The sequence below is a fragment of the Carassius auratus genome, chromosome 19, assembly GCF_003368295.1.
Source record: "Carassius auratus strain Wakin chromosome 19, ASM336829v1, whole genome shotgun sequence".
In the NCBI taxonomy this organism is placed as follows: Eukaryota; Metazoa; Chordata; class Actinopteri; order Cypriniformes; family Cyprinidae; genus Carassius; species Carassius auratus.
This window is the reverse complement of record NC_039261.1, coordinates 21,008,120-21,022,084: the sequence shown is the minus strand read 5'-3', so window position 1 is coordinate 21,022,084 and position 13,965 is coordinate 21,008,120.

Here is a 13,965-nt window from a genome sequence, read left to right as displayed (position 1 = left end):
GCGAACATGCTCCGAAGTGCCGATCTGAATCAACCGAGTCGCGAACAGGCTCCGAAGTGCCGATCTGAATCAACCGAGTCGCGAACAGGCTCCAAAGTGCCGATCTGAATCAACCGAGTCACGAAAAGGCTCCGAAGTGCGGATCTGAATCAAAAGAGTCGCGAACAAGGCTCCGAAGTCCCGATCTGAAAACTTCGACTAAAGAATCTAAAAAATAAACCCTATTTCTCAATAACTCTACAACTCTATGAAAGACTCAGATCACGTATCTAAAAATAAATCGCTATAGTAAAAGAGAAATAATAAGAGGAGTGAAGTACCGTTCTGCTGTGTTTGGTCCTCACGCGCATCTGACGCTCCGCTGCGCGTCTCAGCCCCTCACACGCGCCTTTACAGCACTAAATTAATCATCTTTGCTAATTATTATACATTTACTTCATTGTCAGCTTCAGGTACTTAATTTATATTGTTCAATGAACTGTTTGAAACAAAAAAAGGTTGTATTTCAGTAATAATTCAAAATTATCAAAATAAAATATATTAAATAATGGTTTATATTTTAAAATCCTTTAAAATATAATTTATTTCTGTGATGTGCGGCTGTATTTTCAGCATCATTCTTCCAGTCTTCAGTGTCACATGATCTTTAGAAATCATGAAAATATGATGATTTATTATTAGAACTATTAATAGTTTTGCTACCAAATATTATTTTGGAATCTGCGATACTTTTTAAGGATTCTTCGATGTATAATTTTTTTTTAAAGAACTGCGTTTATTCAAAATATAAATCTCTTCTAACAAAATTGATATTTGATATCACTTCTTATCAATTTAACACATCCTGAATAAAAGATTCTAAAATCTAACAAAGAACACAATTTCTTATAAAAAAAAGAACGTATAAATAAAGTCTTCCCATCTGCCTGCACTTGAGTCTTCGCCTCTTGCGATCCGTGGACACTACGTCGTTAATAACAATGGATGAAAAGTTTAGAGCCCTACTGATGATTAAGTCTAGAGTGTGTCCACCTTTGTGTGTGGGTCCATGTACATAATGAATCGGCAGGTAAAAACAGGCCTCAAGTCCAAATATTCATTTATCACCTGTTTGACCAAACACTTCCTGCTTCGATGTCTAGATTTGAATTAAAAAAAATCTCAAACATGCTCCAAAGTCCCATTCTGAATCAACCGAGTCGCGAACATGCTCCGAAGTACAGATCTGAATCAACCGAGTCGCGAACATGCTCCGAAGTGCCGATCTGAATCAACCGAGTCGCGAACAGGCTCCGAAAGTGCCGATCTGAATCAACCGAGGGCGCGAACATGCTCCGAATTCCCGATCTGAAATCAACCGAGTCGGGAAACATGCTCCGAAGTGCCGATCTGAATCAACCGAGTCGCGAACAGACTCCAAAGTGCCGATCTGAATCAACCGAGTCACGAAAAGGCTCCGAAGTGCCGATCTGAATCAAAAGAGTCGCGAACAGGCTCCGAAGTGCCGATCTGAAAACTTCGACTAAAGAATGTAAAAAATAACTCTATTTCTCTAATAACTCTACAACTCTATGAAAGACTCAGATCACGTATCTAAAAATAAATCGCTATAGTAAAAGAGAAATAATAAGAGGAGTGAAGTTTCCTACCGTTCTGCTGTGTTTGGTCCTCACGCGCATCTGACGCTCCGCTGCGCGTCTCAGCCCCTCACACGCGCCTTTACAGCGCTAAATTAATCATCTTTGCTAATTATTATACATTTACTTCATTGTCAGCTTCAGGTACTTAATTTATTATTGTTCAATGAACTATTTGAAACAAAAAAAGGTTGTAGTTCAGTAATAATTAAAAATTATCAAAATAAAATATATAAAATAATGGTTTATAGTTTAAAATCCTTTAAAATATAATTTATTTCTGTGATGTGCGGCTGTATTTTCAGCATCATTCCTCCAGTTTTCAGTGTCACATGATCTTTAGAAATCATGAAAATATGATGATTTATTATTAGAACTATTATTAGTTTTGCTACCAAATATTATTTTGGAATCTGCAATACTTTTTTAAGGATTCTTCGATGTATAATTTTTTTTAAAGAACTGCGTTTATTCAAAATATAAATCTCTTCTAACAAAATTGATATTTGATATCACTTCTTATCAATTTAACACATCCTGAATAAAAGATTCTAAAATCTAACAAAGAATAAAATTTCTTATAAAAAACGAACGTATAAATAAAGTCTTCCCATCTGCCTGCACTTGAGTCTTCGCCTCTTGCGATCCGTGACACTGCGTCGTTAATAACTATGGATGAAAAGTTTAGAGCCCTACTGATGATTAAGTCTAGAGTGTGTCCACCTTTGTGTATGGGTCCATGTACATAATGAATCGACAGGTAAAAACAGGCCTCAAGTCCAAATATTCATTTATCACCTGTTTGACAAGCACTTCCTGCTTCGATGTCTAGATTTGAATTTAAAAAAATCTCAAACATGCTCCAAAGTCCCATTCTGAATCAACCGAGTCGCGAACATGCTCCGAAGTACAGATCTGAATCAACCGAGTCGCGAACATGCTCCGAAGTGCCGATCTGAATCAACCGAGTCGCGAACAGGCTCCGAAGTGCCGATCTGAATCAACCGAGGGCGCGAACATGCTCCGGATTCCCGATCTGAAATCAACCGAGTCGGGAACATGCTCCGAAGTGCCGATCTGAATCAACCGAGTCGCGAACAGACTCCAAAGTGCCGATCTGAATCAACCGAGTCACGAAAAGGCTCCGAAGTGCCGATCTGAATCAAAAGAGTCGCGAACAGGCTCCGAAGTGCCGATCTGAAAACTTCGACTAAAGAATGTAAAAAATAACTCTATTTCTCTAATAACTCTACAACTCTATGAAAGACTCAGATCACGTATCTAAAAATAAATCGCTATAGTAAAAGAGAAATAATAAGAGGAGTGAAGTTTCCTACCGTTCTGCTGTGTTTGGTCCTCACGCGCATCTGACGCTCCGCTGCGCGTCTCAGCCCCTCACACGCGCCTTTACAGCGCTAAATTAATCATCTTTGCTAATTATTATACATTTACTTCATTGTCAGCTTCAGGTACTTAATTTATTATTGTTCAATGAACTATTTGAAACAAAAAAGGTTGTAGTTCAGTAATAATTCAAAATTATCAAAATAAAATATATAAAATAATGGTTTATAGTTTAAAATCCTTTAAAATATAATTTATTTCTGTGATGTGCGGCTGTATTTTCAGCATCATTCCTCCAGTTTTCAGTGTCACATGATCTTTAGAAATCATGAAAATATGATGATTTATTATTAGAACTATTAATAGTTTTGTTACCAAATATTATTTTGGAATCTGCAATACTTTTTTAAGGATTCTTCGATGTATAATTTTTTTTAAAGAACTGCGTTTATTCAAAATATAAATCTCTTCTAACAAAATTAATATTTGATATCACTTCTTATCAATTTAACACATCCTGAATAAAAGATTCTAAAATCTAACAAAGAATACAATTTCTTATAAAAAACGAACGTATAAATAAAGTCTTCCCATCTGCCTGCACTTGAGTCTTCGCCTCTTGCGATCCGTGACACTGCGTCGTTAATAACTATGGATGAAAAGTTTAGAGCCCTACTGATGATTAAGTCTAGAGTGTGTCCACCTTTGTGTGTGGGTCCATGTACATAATGAATCGACAGGTAAAAAAAGGCCTCAAGTCCAAATATTCATTTATCACCTGTTTGACAAACACTTCCTGCTTCGATGTCTAGATTTGAATTAAAAAAAATCTCAAACATGCTCCAAAGTCCCATTCTGAATCAACCGAGTCGCGAACATGCTCCGAAGTACAGATCTGAATCAACCGAGTCGCGAACAGGCTCCGAAGTGCCGATCTGAATCAACCGAGGGCGCGAACATGCTCCGAATTCCCGATCTGAAATCAACCGAGTCACGCGCCTTTACAGCGCTAAATTAATCATCTTTGCTAATTATTATACATTTACTTCATTGTCAGCTTCAGGTACTTAATTTATTATTGTTCAATGAACTATTTGAAACAAAAAAGGTTGTATTTCAGTAATAATTCAAAATTATCAAAATAAAATATATAAAATAATGGTTTATATTTTAAAATCCTTTAAAATATAATTTATTTCTGTGATGTGCGGCTGTATTTTCAGCATCATTCTTCCAGTCTTCAGCGTCACATGATCTTTAGAAATCATGAAAATATGATGATTTATTATCAGAACTATTAATAGTTTTGCTACCAAATATTATTTTGGAATCTGCGATACTTTTTTAAGGATTCTTCGATGTATAATTTTTTTTAAAGAACTGCGTTTATTCAAAATATAAATCTCTTCTAACAAAATTGATATTTGATATCACTTCTTATCAATTTAACACATCCTGAATAAAAGATTCTAAAATCTAACAAAGAATACAATTTCTTATAAAAAACGAACGTATAAATAAAGTCTTCCCATCTGCCTGCACTTGAGTCTTCGCCTCTTGCGATCCGTGACACTGCGTCGTTAATAACTGTGGATGAAAAGTTTAGAGCCCTACTGATGATTAAGTCTAGAGTGTGTCCACCTTTGTGTGTGGGTCCATGTACATAATGAATCGACAGGTAAAAACAGGCCTCAAGTCCAAATATTCATTTATCACCTGTTTGACAAACACTTCCTGCTTCGATGTCTAGATTTGAATTAAAAAAAAATCTCAAACATGCTCCAAAGTCCCATTCTGAATCAACCGAGTCGCGAACATGCTCCGAAGTACAGATCTGAATCAGCCAAGTCGCGAACATGCTCCGAAGTGCCGATCTGAATCAACCGAGTCGCGAACATGCTCCGAATTCCCGATCTGAAATCAACCGAGTCGCGAACATGCTCCGAAGTGCCGATCTGAATCAACCGAGTCTCGAACAGACTCCAAAGTGCCGATCTGAATCAACCGAGTCACGAAAAGGCTCCGAAGTGCCGATCTGAATCAAAAGATTCGCGAACAGGCTCCGAAGTCCCGATCTGAAAACTTCGACTAAAGAATGTAAAAAATAACTCTATTTCTCTAATAACTCTACAACTCTATGAAAGACTCAGATCACGTATCTAAAAATAAATCGCTATAGTAAAAGAGAAATAATAAGAGGAGTGAAGTTTCCTACCGTTCTGCTGTGTTTGGTCCTCACGCGCATCTGACGCTCCGCTGCGCGTCTCAGCCCCTCACACGCGCCTTTACAGCGCTAAATTAATCATCTTTGCTAATTATTATACATTTACTTCATTGTCAGCTTCAGGTACTTAATTTATTATTGTTCAATGAACTATTTGAAACAAAAAAGGTTGTAGTTCAGTAATAATTCAAAATTATCAAAATAAAATATATAAAATAATGGTTTATAGTTTAAAATCCTTTAAAATATAATTTATTTCTGTGATGTGCGGCTGTATTTTCAGCATCATTCCTCCAGTTTTCAGTGTCACATGATCTTTAGAAATCATGAAAATATGATGATTTATTATTAGAACTATTAATAGTTTTGTTACCAAATATTATTTTGGAATCTGCAATACTTTTTTAAGGATTCTTCGATGTATAATTTTTTTTTAAAGAACTGCGTTTATTCAAAATATAAATCTCTTCTAACAAAATTGATATTTGATATCACTTCTTATCAATTTAACACATCCTGAATAAAAGATTCTAAAATCTAACAAAGAATACAATTTCTTATAAAAAAAGAACGTATAAATAAAGTCTTCCCATCTGCCTGCACTTGAGTCTTCGCCTCTTGCGATCCGTGACACTACGTCGTTATTAACAATGGATGAAAAGTTTAGAGCCCTACTGATGATTAAGTCTAGAGTGTGTCCACCTTTGTGTGTGGGTCCATGTACATAATGAATCGACAGGTAAAAACAGGCCTCAAGTCCAAATATTCATTTATCACCTGTTTGACAAACACTTCCTGCTTCGATGTCTAGATTTGAATTTAAAAAAATCTCAAACATGCTCCAAAGTCCCATTCTGAATCAACCGAGTCGCGAACATGCTCCGAAGTACAGATCTGAATCAACCGAGTCGCGAACATGCTCCGAAGTGCCGATCTTAATCAACCGAGTCGCGAACAGGCTCCGAAGTGCCGATCTGAATCAACCGAGGGCGCGAACATGCTCCGAATTCCCGATCTGAAATCAACCGAGTCACGCGCCTTTACAGCGCTAAATTAATCATCTTTGCTAATTATTATACATTTACTTCATTGTCAGCTTCAGGTACTTAATTTATTATTGTTCAATGAACTGTTTGAAACAAAAAAAGGTTGTATTTCAGTAATAATTCAAAATTATCAAAATAAAATATATAAAATAATGGTTTATATTTTAAAATCCTTTAAAATATAATTTATTTCTGTGATGTGCGGCTGTATTTTCAGCATCATTCTTCCAGTCTTCAGTGTCACATGATCTTTAGAAATCATGAAAATATGATGATTTATTATTAGAACTATTAATAGTTTTGCTACCAAATATTATTTTGGAATCTGAGATACTTTTTTAAGGATTCTTCGATGTATAATTTTTTTTAAAGAACTGCGTTTATTCAAAATATAAATCTCTTCTAACAAAATTGATATTTGATATCACTTCTTATCAATTTAACACATCCTGAATAAAAGATTCTAAAATCTAACAAAGAATACAATTTCTTATAAAAAAAGAACGTATAAATAAAGTGTTCCCATCTGCCTGCACTTGAGTCTTCGCCTCTTGCGATCCGTGACACTACGTCGTTAATAACAATGGATGAAAAGTTTAGAGCCCTACTGATGATTAAGTCTAGAGTGTGTCCACGTTTGTGTGTGTGTACATGTACATAATGAATCGACAGGTAAAAACAGGCCTCAAGTCCAAATATTCATTTATCACCTGTTTGACAAACACTTCCTGCTTCGATGTCTAGATTTGAATTAAAAAAAATCTCAAACATGCTCCAAAGTCCCATTCTGAATCAACCGAGTCGCGAACATGCTCCGAAGTACAGATCTGAATCAACCGAGTCGCGAACATGCTCCGAAGTGCCGATCTGAATCAACCGAGTCGCGAACAGACTCCAAAGTGCCGATCTGAATCAACCGAGTCACGAAAAGGCTCCGAAGTGCCGATCTGAATCAAAAGAGTCGCGAACAGGCTCTGAAGTGCCGATCTGAATCAACCGAGTCACGAAAAGGCTCCGAAGTGCCGATCTGAATCAAAAGATTCGCCAACAGGCTCCGAAGTCCCGATCTGAAAACTTCGACTAAAGAATGTAAAAAATAACTCTATTTCTCTAATAACTCTACAACTCTATGAAAGACTCAGATCACGTATCTAAAAATAAATCGCTATAGTAAAAGAGAAATAATAAGAGGAGTGAAGTTTCCTACCGTTCTGCTGTGTTTGGTCCTCACGCGCATCTGACGCTCCGCTGCGCGTCTCAGCCCCTCACATGCGCCTTTACAGCGCTAAATTAATCATCTTTGCTAATTATTATACATTTACTTCATTGTCAGCTTCAGGTACTTAATTTATTATTGTTCAATGAACTATTTGAAACAAAAAAGGTTGTAGTTCAGTAATAATTCAAAATTATCAAAATAAAATATATAAAATAATGGTTTATAGTTTAAAATCCTTTAAAATATAATTTATTTCTGTGATGTGCGGCTGTATTTTCAGCATCATTCCTCCAGTTTTCAGTGTCACATGATCTTTAGAAATCATGAAAATATGATGATTTATTATTAGAACTATTAATAGTTTTGTTACCAAATATTATTTTGGAATCTGCAATACTTTTTTAAGGATTCTTCGATGTATAATTTTTTTTTAAAGAACTGCGTTTATTCAAAATATAAATCTCTTCTAACAAAATTAATATTTGATATCACTTCTTATCAATTTAACACATCCTGAATAAAAGATTCTAAAATCTAACAAAGAATACAATTTCTTATAAAAAACGAACGTATAAATAAAGTCTTCCCATCTGCCTGCACTTGAGTCTTCGCCTCTTGCGATCCGTGACACTGCGTCGTTAATAACTATGGATGAAAAGTTTAGAGCCCTACTGATGATTAAGTCTAGAGTGTGTCCACCTTTGTGTGTGGGTCCATGTACATAATGAATCGACAGGTAAAAACAGGCCTCAAGTCCAAATATTCATTTATCACCTGTTTGACAAACACTTCCTGCTTCGATGTCTAGATTTGAATTAAAAAAAATCTCAAACATGCTCCAAAGTCCCATTCTGAATCAACCGAGTCGCGAACATGCTCCGAAGTACAGATCTGAATCAACCAAGTCGCGAACATGCTCCGAAGTGCCGATCTGAATCAACCGAGTCGCGAACATGCTCCAAATTCCCGATCTGAAATCAACCGAGTCGCGAACATGCTCCGAAGTGCCGATCTGAATCAACCGAGTCTCGAACAGACTCCAAAGTGCCGATCTGAATCAACCGAGTCACGAAAAGGCTCCGAAGTGCCGATCTGAATCAAAAGATTCGCGAACAGGCTCCGAAGTCCCGATCTGAAAACTTCGACTAAAGAATGTAAAAAATAACTCTATTTCTCTAATAACTCTACAACTCTATGAAAGACTCAGATCACGTATCTAAAAATAAATCGCTATAGTAAAAGAGAAATAATAGGAGGAGTGAAGTTTCCTACCGTTCTGCTGTGTTTGGTCCTCACGCGCATCTGACGCTCCGCTGCGCGTCTCAGCCCCTCACATGCGCCTTTACAGCGCTAAATTAATCATCTTTGCTAATTATTATACATTTACTTCATTGTCAGCTTCAGGTACTTAATTTATTATTGTTCAATGAACTATTTGAAACAAAAAAGGTTGTAGTTCAGTAATAATTCAAAATTATCAAAATAAAATATATAAAATAATGGTTTATAGTTTAAAATCCTTTAAAATATAATTTATTTCTGTGATGTGCGGCTGTATTTTCAGCATCATTCCTCCAGTTTTCAGTGTCACATGATCTTTAGAAATCATGAAAATATGATGATTTATTATTAGAACTATTAATAGTTTTGTTACCAAATATTATTTTGGAATCTGCAATACTTTTTTAAGGATTCTTCGATGTATAATTTTTTTTTAAAGAACTGCGTTTATTCAAAATATAAATCTCTTCTAACAAAATTAATATTTGATATCACTTCTTATCAATTTAACACATCCTGAATAAAAGATTCTAAAATCTAACAAAGAATACAATTTCTTATAAAAAACGAACGTATAAATAAAGTCTTCCCATCTGCCTGCACTTGAGTCTTCGCCTCTTGCGATCCGTGACACTGCGTCGTTAATAACTATGGATGAAAAGTTTAGAGCCCTACTGATGATTAAGTCTAGAGTGTGTCCACCTTTGTGTGTGGGTCCATGTACATAATGAATCGACAGGTAAAAACAGGCCTCAAGTCCAAATATTCATTTATCACCTGTTTGACAAACACTTCCTGCTTCGATGTCTAGATTTGAATTAAAAAAAATCTCAAACATGCTCCAAAGTCCCATTCTGAATCAACCGAGTCGCGAACATGCTCCGAAGTACAGATCTGAATCAACCGAGTCGCGAACAGGCTCCGAAGTGCCGATCTGAATCAACCGAGGGCGCGAACATGCTCCGAATTCCCGATCTGAAATCAACCGAGTCACGCGCCTTTACAGCGCTAAATTAATCATCTTTGCTAATTATTATACATTTACTTCATTGTCAGCTTCAGGTACTTAATTTATTATTGTTCAATGAACTATTTGAAACAAAAAAGGTTGTATTTCAGTAATAATTCAAAATTATCAAAATAAAATATATAAAATAATGGTTTATATTTTAAAATCCTTTAAAATATAATTTATTTCTGTGATGTGCGGCTGTATTTTCAGCATCATTCTTCCAGTCTTCAGCGTCACATGATCTTTAGAAATCATGAAAATATGATGATTTATTATCAGAACTATTAATAGTTTTGCTACCAAATATTATTTTGGAATCTGCGATACTTTTTTAAGGATTCTTCGATGTATAATTTTTTTTAAAGAACTGCGTTTATTCAAAATATAAATCTCTTCTAACAAAATTGATATTTGATATCACTTCTTATCAATTTAACACATCCTGAATAAAAGATTCTAAAATCTAACAAAGAATACAATTTCTTATAAAAAAAGAACGTATAAATAAAGTCTTCCCATCTGCCTGCACTTGAGTCTTCGCCTCTTGCGATCCGTGACACTACGTCGTTAATAACAATGGATGAAAAGTTTAGAGCCCTACTGATGATTAAGTCTAGAGTGTGTCCACCTTTGTGTGTGGGTCCATGTACATAATGAATCAACAGGTAAAAACAGGCCTCAAGTCCAAATATTCATTTATCACCTGTTTGACAAACACTTCCTGCTTCGATGTCTAGATTTGAATTAAAAAAAAATCTCAAACATGCTCCAAAGTCCCATTCTGAATCAACCGAGTCGCGAACATGCTCCGAAGTACAGATCTGAATCAACCGAGTCGCGAACATGCTCCGAAGTGCCGATCTGAATCAACCGAGTCGCGAACAGGCTCCGAAGTGCCGATCTGAATCAACCGAGGGCGCGAACATGCTCCGAATTCCCGATCTGAAATCAACCGAGTCACGCGCCTTTACAGCGCTAAATTAATCATCTTTGCTAATTATTATACATTTACTTCATTGTCAGCTTCAGGTACTTAATTTATTATTGTTCAATGAACTGTTTGAAACAAAAAAGGTTGTATTTCAGTAATAATTCAAAATTATCAAAATAAAATATATAAAATAATGGTTTATATTTTAAAATCCTTTAAAATATAATTTATTTCTGTGATGTGCGGCTGTATTTTCAGCATCATTCTTCCAGTCTTCAGTGTCACATGATCTTTATGAAAATCATGAAAATCATGAAAATATGATGATTTATTATTAGAACTATTAATAGTTTTGCTACCAAATATTATTTTGGAATCTGAAATACTTTTTTAAGGATTCTTCGATGTATAATTTTTTTTAAAGAACTGCGTTTATTCAAAATATAAAACTCTTCTAACAAAATTGATATTTGATATCACTTCTTATCAATTTAACACATCCTGAATAAAAGATTCTAAAATCTAACAAAGAATACAATTTCTTATAAAAAAAGAACGTATAAATAAAGTCTTCCCATCTGCCTGCACTTGAGTCTTCGCCTCTTGCGATCCGTGACACTACGTCGTTAATAACAATGGATGAAAAGTTTAGAGCCCTACTGATGATTAAGTCTAGAGTGTGTCCACCTTTGTGTGTGGGTCCATGTACATAATGAATCGACAGGTAAAAACAGGCCTCAAGTCCAAATATTCATTTATCACCTGTTTGACAAACACTTCCTGCTTAGATGTCTAGATTTGAATTTAAAAAAATCTCAAACATGCTCCAAAGTCCCATTCTGAATCAACCGAGTCGCGAACATGCTCCGAAGTACAGATCTGAATCAACCGAGTCGCGAACATGCTCCGAAGTGCCGATCTGAATCAACCGAGTCGCGAACAGGCTCCGAAGTGCCGATCTGAATCAACCGAGGCCGCGAACATGCTCCGAATTCCCGATCTGAAATCAACCGAGTCGGGAACATGCTCCGAAGTGCCGATCTGAATCAACCGAGTCGCGAACAGACTCCAAAGTGCCGATCTGAATCAACCGAGTCACGAAAAGGCTCCGAAGTGCCGATCTGAATCAAAAGAGTCGCGAACAGGCTCCGAAGTGCCGATCTGAATCAACCGAGTCACGAAAAGGCTCCGAAGTGCCGATCTGAATCAAAAGATTCGCCAACAGGCTCCGAAGTCCCGATCTGAAAACTTCGACTAAAGAATGTAAAAAATAACTCTATTTCTCTAATAACTCTACAACTCTATGAAAGACTCAGATCACGTATCTAAAAATAAATCGCTATAGTAAAAGAGAAATAATAAGAGGAGTGAAGTTTCCTACCGTTCTGCTGTGTTTGGTCCTCACGCGCATCTGACGCTCCGCTGCGCGTCTCAGCCCCTCACATGCGCCTTTACAGCGCTAAATTAATCATCTTTGCTAATTATTATACATTTACTTCATTGTCAGCTTCAGGTACTTAATTTATTATTGTTCAATGAACTATTTGAAACAAAAAAGGTTGTAGTTCAGTAATAATTCAAAATTATCAAAATAAAATATATAAAATAATGGTTTATAGTTTAAAATCCTTTAAAATATAATTTATTTCTGTGATGTGCGGCTGTATTTTCAGCATCATTCCTCCAGTTTTCAGTGTCACATGATCTTTAGAAATCATGAAAATATGATGATTTATTATTAGAACTATTAATAGTTTTGTTACCAAATATTATTTTGGAATCTGCAATACTTTTTTAAGGATTCTTCGATGTATAATTTTTTTTTTAAAGAACTGCGTTTATTCAAAATATAAATCTCTTCTAACAAAATTAATATTTGATATCACTTCTTATCAATTTAACACATCCTGAATAAAAGATTCTAAAATCTAACAAAGAATACAATTTCTTATAAAAAACGAACGTATAAATAAAGTCTTCCCATCTGCCTGCACTTGAGTCTTCGCCTCTTGCCATCCGTGACACTGCGTCGTTAATAACTATGGATGAAAAGTTTAGAGCCCTACTGATGATTAAGTCTAGAGTGTGTCCACCTTTGTGTGTGGGTCCATGTACATAATGAATCGACAGGTAAAAAAAGGCCTCAAGTCCAAATATTCATTTATCACCTGTTTGACAAACACTTCCTGCTTCGATGTCTAGATTTGAATTAAAAAAAATCTCAAACATGCTCCAAAGTCCCATTCTGAATCAACCGAGTCGCGAACATGCTCCGAAGTACAGATCTGAATCAACCAAGTCGCGAACATGCTCCGAAGTGCCGATCTGAATCAACCGAGTCGCGAACATGCTCCAAATTCCCGATCTGAAATCAACCGAGTCGCGAACATGCTCCGAAGTGCCGATCTGAATCAACCGAGTCTCGAACAGACTCCAAAGTGCCGATCTGAATCAACCGAGTCACGAAAAGGCTCCGAAGTGCCGATCTGAATCAAAAGATTCGCGAACAGGCTCCGAAGTCCCGATCTGAAAACTTCGACTAAAGAATGTAAAAAATAACTCTATTTCTCTAATAACTCTACAACTCTATGAAAGACTCAGATCACGTATCTAAAAATAAATCGCTATAGTAAAAGAGAAATAATAGGAGGAGTGAAGTTTCCTACCGTTCTGCTGTGTTTGGTCCTCACGCGCATCTGACGCTCCGCTGCGCGTCTCAGCCCCTCACATGCGCCTTTACAGCGCTAAATTAATCATCTTTGCTAATTATTATACATTTACTTCATTGTCAGCTTCAGGTACTTAATTTATTATTGTTCAATGAACTATTTGAAACAAAAAAGGTTGTAGTTCAGTAATAATTCAAAATTATCAAAATAAAATATATAAAATAATGGTTTATAGTTTAAAATCCTTTAAAATATAATTTATTTCTGTGATGTGCGGCTGTATTTTCAGCATCATTCCTCCAGTTTTCAGTGTCACATGATCTTTAGAAATCATGAAAATATGATGATTTATTATTAGAACTATTAATAGTTTTGTTACCAAATATTATTTTGGAATCTGCAATACTTTTTTAAGGATTCTTCGATGTATAATTTTTTTTTTAAAGAACTGCGTTTATTCAAAATATAAATCTCTTCTAACAAAATTAATATTTGATATCACTTCTTATCAATTTAACACATCCTGAATAAAAGATTCTAAAATCTAACAAAGAATACAATTTCTTATAAAAAACGAACGTATAAATAAAGTCTTCCCATCT